The sequence below is a fragment of the Heliangelus exortis genome, chromosome 9 (assembly GCF_036169615.1).
Source record: "Heliangelus exortis chromosome 9, bHelExo1.hap1, whole genome shotgun sequence".
In the NCBI taxonomy this organism is placed as follows: domain Eukaryota; kingdom Metazoa; phylum Chordata; class Aves; order Apodiformes; family Trochilidae; genus Heliangelus; species Heliangelus exortis.
In genome coordinates this window covers 12909655-12916575 of record NC_092430.1, presented here as the reverse complement: position 1 = coordinate 12916575, position 6921 = coordinate 12909655, and positions in this window count along the sequence as shown.

Sequence of the window (6921 nt, the reverse complement as noted above, 5' to 3'; positions counted from 1 at the left end):
CATACCTTTAGTATGTCTGTGATGTTACAAATACTCCAAGATATGGATAGCCTTTATCACAGTTAGCTTGAATTCCATCTTTATTTTTAATGGATCACATAAATCCTATAAACAAACATTTATTTTCATCTAAATCATAGACAGGAATGCCCCTTTTGGCCTTTTGAATGTTTGTTTGTTTGTGTGTATAAAGTGCAGAGTGTTTTGTAGAAATTCAGTACTGCATAAAGAAAATACCTTTCAGATGTGCTTTCACAAAAAAAAAAAAAAAAAAAGAAAAAAAAAAAAGAAGTTTCTCATTATTTTCCAGCATTATGCATAGTTATGGTGTTCAGATTTAATTACATACAGAATAAATATAACATAGACCCCAAACTAGTGAGATCAGCTTTCAATCACAGCAGGCCATAAGCTCTGGTAATTAACCATACCTCCACAAACCATCCCCACTAATAAATCCAGGGGAAAAAAAGAACACAGCAGAGTTAAAAAAGGAGAAATGAAAAATACGAGATTTTTTAGCAAAGGGCCAAACAGCACCCTGATGTATACACAATGCATCCCTCAGAAAACATCTGGTGGTATAGCATTTATTTTTCAAACTGAAGTGCCTGAAGCTGGGGCTCTGTAATCGAGAGCTGAAGTCTGTATTCAAGTCAGCATTTCTTTGAAATGAAGATGTGTTGGACGGCTGAGTAGGACAGCTGTGTTGTGGTGACTCAAAGCCCTGTTCCTTCATCCATTGTCCCCGAGGCCCTCAGGAGAGCATGGAAGATGAAGGGCCACAGAGGCAGCGGGTGTGATGGTGCAAGGAAATAGCTCTGTGGAGGAGCTGACTCAAGACAAGGAGGTTCAAACTGTCCTGACCTAACATGGGAACTGGCAGCACCACTGTAACACACAAGTCAGGAGACTGAGAGCAAACATGGGCTGTCCTCACCCATGGGGGTGCTTGGGCTTCAGGTGAAATCCCATTGCTTTCAGTACTGGTTAATATTTTCCACTCTGCTTTTGATGTAGAATATGCAGCCTTTGAAAGTCTCAAAAACTGGGGTCTTAACAAAGGAATATAAAGGAAGGACTCATTCTTCAGTTAAAACCAAGCAAAATTAAAGAAATTCTAAATGAAACAATGGCAATTGTAGAAAGATCACCTGTTTCATTCCAGTCAGGCCCCCAGAGATATTAAACACACTTACTTCACAGACTTAATTGCCTCAGGATGAGGCAATCCTGTATATCTTTTTTAGAACCATTAATAACCTACTTCACCTGATTGCAGTATTTTATTAGAGGATTTGTCAAATGGTAAATGCAAGGACTTTATGCACAGATAAACAACAAAAATTGACCAAATTTAGCCTCCACTTACAGCTAAAGCTCATTTTTATTTTCATCTTCCATTTAATTTGAAACTTAATAGCTTTTCAAAAATTAAACCTACGTGATTTTCCTACAACACTTATTTTGATTAAATCAAATATGCTCATTTCTACAATGCTCAGTGCTTTGTTATCAAGCATTGTTGAACATGTGCAATTTTATATCCACTCTTTTATTTCTGACACGACATAGAAACAAGCAGAAATTCTTAAAAGACAGTGACAAAGTAGCCATCCATAATTTATATTTGTAGATATATAGAGCTAGATTTGGGGAAAAGTGCAGAGTGCTGCACTCCAGAAGTCGTCAGTGCATGCACACAATAGAAATGTCTGCCTGGTTACCAGGACTGCAGTAAAGGGTCTGCAAATTTCAGGGAGTCTTGGTCCAAACATGAAGCAATGCAATGGTGCTGCAAAAAATGAAGCTGCCATCCCAGTGTGATCTGACATTTCTAGCAGGCAATGTGTGTGTGAGCAAGGGGAGGTTTCTGACGCCTGGTATCCAGCCCTGGCTGGCCATTCTAACAGAGAGGGAAGAACACTGGTAGGAATGCAGACAAGAGAGCAGCAAGCGAGAGCAGGGACTTAGCAAGTGTCACCTGCAATGAAACGCTGTAATAATTTGCTTCCTTTAACACTGCAAGTAGGAGGACAAGAGGCCTCACTGGTGTTATGGGCTAGAGAGGTTATATGGAAAAAAAAAAGGCCACCCATTTTTTACTTCTGTGCACCCATTATTAAAATTTGCTAATATTTACAGGAAGGAAAGATTAGGTTGGACATTATTGAGCAATTTCTAGCTGTTGGGATGGTGATCCAAGGAACAGCCTATCAGGGCTGTAGAAACCTCCTTGCTGGAAATATGAAAAAACAAGCCAGACCTCTGCTGTCTGGAGGCTCATTGAGGACAGATAATTCAGTTCCTGCTCCAGGGCAGGCCTGGTATCTTCCACTGCTCCCCAGCTGTTTGTGTGGCTCTGTCCTATGGCAAGGTCAGGAAAACATATATGCAATGCAGCAGAGACATTTTTCTGTATAATAGGGGGACTGTATCCCATCCTCAGTATCCAGTACACTTTTCTGTCTGGGAGTTAAGACGTGGATTGAGAATGATGTCTGTTTTCCCTACTCTACAGAGTGTTGATACACATTCTTTTGAAGCTGCTTTTAACAGAATTTTTTTTTACAAACTTACCCTGTCTTTTTTATTTTCTATGTTTGTTTTTCTCCTTAAAATAAACAAACAAACAAAATCTAGCATCGGTTTGGAACCATCTTCCTTTGTAACCCCTAAATGTTTCCACTGAAAACATCACTGTGGTGCCTCATAGTGTGTGTAATTTACTGGCTCACGTTGTTACCCTTTACGCAATCAGCCTGCAACCCCTCACAGATCTCTGCAGCCAGGAACTGCCTCTTCTGGCTTCTAGGGGCATGGTAGAAAAAGTGGAAATTGGAAAGAAGATGGAAATAGGAAATAGAGAATCTAAGAGAACATTGGCTTTTTTTCCGACTCATTATTTTGGTTTACAGCTGAATCAAACAAGAAAAAAGTGTACAGATTCAGAGAACCTTCTTGTGTGCATTGGAATTGATGCCCAAAGAGAGATTATTAAAAAGAAAGGAAATTTCCACTACAAAAATTGTATTTCCTTATTAAATACCTTGACTTACTGTGTGTATTGGTGACTTTAAGAACATTGTGGAAGTAAAGCCTGCATTGGTGAAGATTAAAGATCATCCTTAATTCCTGATGAATTATTCTAAAAGGAAAATATCATGTCTCAGCAGTAGATTCTGGGTATCTCCTTGCTCTTTGGCAGGGGAAGGTGATGAGACAGTGACTCTTCAGCCACATGCTGTCTGCTTTCTGAAGAGAGTGCATTGACAGTTCATCAGACAAGCTCACCACTATGACTAGCTGGCCAAAAGAAGATGGTATTTTCAACTACAAAACACCCTTTAGCCCTAAGCTTCTCCAGAAGCTTCTAAATTTCATTTGGAAACCTAACCTCAGGACCAATTAATGTATTTCTTTTTCAAAACCATCTTCATTGCAGTAAGATCAGATAGGATATGTGCACTTCCACTGCAAGGGTAACATGATGAAAAGAGGAAAATTAGCCTTTAATAATATTAGCATATAATCAGCCACAAATTTAATAGCATTCATACTTCAGAGATAAAAATGCAACTGATTCCAGATCAGGACAGTCAATAGAAGTCAATTAGCCACATCCTGCAGGTTGGCCAGCCCTGTCTTTCTTGCAAGTAGGATTATTCCTGTATTTTCTCAGGTGTTGAATACTGATGTTGAAGAACATCGGCTTTCCAGTGTCCTCACTGCTGCATTCCCTAGGTGCTGCTAGACTCGGGCTCCCTTTCTAGGTTCTTTATTTTAACATTGTTCATGTTTTCTCCTGGTGGCACACCTTAACAAAGTGGTAGGGAATCTCATCCTTCAGACAGGGTGGGTAGGTAGGCTGTTTGCACACCCTTTGCTTACCAGGCTTCCAGCTCACAGCACGGGTTGGGTTGGAAGGGATCTTAAAGCTCATCTGGTTCCAACCCCCCTGCATAGGCAGAAACACCTTGAACTACACCAGCTCCAAGTCCCATCCAACCTGGCCTTGGTCACCTCTAGGAACAGGACATCCCTACCTTCCCTGTGCCTCACTACCCACACAGGGAAAAACTTCATCCGAACGTCTCACCTGAATCCACTACAAATAACCCACTTAGGAGCAGCTGCGCTACCACGTGTTCCCCGGCCATTAGTGTTCCTAATGGCCCTTAACAGCCCTGAGTGGCCACACCTGGCCCCTGCTCGCCTCCAGAGGCCATTTCAACCCAGCTCTGGGCTTTCAGCCCTTATCTCTGAGTCGCTGTTTGGCCCGAGGTGGCTCCGAGTGCTGAGCCCGCTGGTGCTGAGCACTCCCCCCGGGCCCCGCTCTCCTGCGCGCCTCGCGGAGCCGCTCGCGGGCAGCACCTCAGGGGTGAAGGGGAGCGGGGAGGGTTTGTGGGGTTTTGTTCCGAGCAGACGGCTTATTGGGGGGGGTACCCTTTGAGGACTGTGGCACCTTTGCTCGGAAAGGACCCCCCCCCGCAGCCTCTTCACCCCAGCACCCGTTCCGGCCTCCGCAGTCGCTTCGCCGCCGGCCGCCACCTCCTCTTGGCAGGTAGGATTTGAATGTGGTCTCACTGGCTTTCAGTCCCAGTGTCCTGTAGGGTGTTGTCTACCAAGAGTGCCATCAGGCTCTTTCTCTAGCTGTGTGTTGTAAGGAAGCTGCTGCAGTCACTGAGTGTTGTGGGTGGGCACGTACTGTGGCTCTGCAGCCCCCCTCCCTTCCTCCTGGGGAACCCGTCTTTTCACTGGGCTTCAGAATGGGGGTGGTGCCAGACTGCTCGTCATGGGGTGAAAACACCGGGAGCTTCTGTGCATGTTCAGACAGAGGCTTTCCAGGCAATTTATTAGTTGCTTTAAAGGTATGCGGAAAAAAATTAAAATGCAGGAGCTGGAACGCTGTGCTGGATGGCAGTTCCGCGGAGGTTTTTACAGCTCTTGACTTGTGGGTGTTTTACGTTCTGTTTAAGACTCAGTTTAGGTGGTTTATGTTCTTGTTTGGATCTGTGCCCAAAGTATCTGAAACAAGCTTATGATTTTGTAGAATTATTCTTTGCAGAAAGGTTGTGATTATTGCTCAGCAGTCCTGATGATGGGAAGTCTCTGGGTTATTGCTTTCTATGGTTTCACGTAGTGTTAATTCTTTTGGCTCTGCTAAATTCTGAGCCTTTTGCCATAGTTCTAAGTTTAAAAAATGTTAGTCGTTCCCTGGTGTAAGCCACTCATCTTGGTTGGGTACTTCAACCCCATTTATAACCCAGGTGGTAGAATATACTGTTTGAAGTCAGCTTGAATAAGAAGTTATTAGACAATGACTGGCTTAGCCTCTCAGGTGTGAAGTACTGCATGAGTAGAGCTTCATGAACTCTGAAGTCAGAGTTATCATGCTTTCTTGTATGGAAAGCAAGATAAATAGGGATCTGTACACATTCCATAGGCAAGCATGTGTGAGATCCCTTTCTCTTCAAGGAGACAGCAAACAGATTTAAAAGAGGAGAAGACAGACCAAGAAAAGAGGAGTCTTCGTTAAAGACTTCTCTGTATGAAGATAAGGGACTTTTGTTTTCTTTTGCAAATTATTTCAGTGTGTGGGTGTCTTTTGGTACAGAGCTGGAAAAGCGTTCAAAAGGTAGAGGGGAAAATTTAAACAAAGTCCCAGAAGAAAGCTGCAGTTATTCAGGAAAATGATCAAGATTGCTTCCTTTGCTTTAAAGAAGTTATTTGCCCACAGACAAATATTTATGCTTATGTAGAGAAATAGTTTTTCCTAAGTTTTGGGTAATAGAGTTCTGAAGTACTGCAGGTGGCCTAGGAATGCAGAATGCCCACCTGTGCTCAGTTCTTCCATGCTCTCTTTGTGGATAGGATATTTTTTTCAGTTCTAACACTGGTTTCACAATGGACAAGAAAACCTGTTAAACTCAGTTTTATTTTGAGTCTAAGATAAGAGCTTGATACAAACTGTTGTGTATAGATTTTTTTTTTTAAATAAGGACTTGTAGATCTTCATGGTCTGAGTTTCCCATCTCTGCTGAGCAGCCCACCAGAACTTTAATCAAGATCGTTGTGTTCCACAATCTTTATTTTACCATCTTTGGTTTACTGCCTTCTCTTGAAAAGCAGATAGAAATAGCCCCTTAAAGTTCTCCTCAATGTTCTTAATTTATAATAACAATAAAAAGGTAAATGCTATAGAATTTAAATACAAGTGTATTTAAGTACAGTCTGCTAAGAACAATAACAATAATTTATAAACCTGCTTAATTAGTAGATCCAAGTTCTCCTCCCTTTCATGTAAAAAAAATTCACCCCGGGACTACCATAAACTTTTATGTTTTGTAGGTACAGTAGCATGAGCTCACACCACAAATAACTCAGGAATCTACCATTCTTTAAGCTATTAGCCTATTTCTTCCCCTGCTGAGTCCTAAATATGGGGCTTTTTTGTAACAGTCAGGATCAACATCTTCATTTTTGGTCTTGGGACTAATTTTATTTTTATAAAAGTATCTGATAACGTTGTATGCAAATGTGTTCTAAGTTAGAACACATTAATGCCAACTTTTTAATTTTCAGGCAGTTGCACTATTTCGTGCAAATGATTACTACTTTCAGCCTGAATATTGAATCTGAAAGCAAGTAGATCTGTCTGCTTTTAAAAGAGTTCTGTGAGAAATGTCATAGTCTTTAATGTGTGTTTGGAATTTCTTTTTTCATCTCCGTGGAAAGGAGTGTGGGAAGGACTACCAGTATTTCAGTTTTCTAGACTTGAATATACTTCCTTCAAGAGAAAGTAGGTCCTTTTCGGACAAAGAGCCTCTCCTGTGTATTTCCATTTACTGACCAGGGAGACCACTTCCATTGACTGTGAAGGGTTTTCTTCAGTTCTTCCAAGAAATTATAAATCATCAT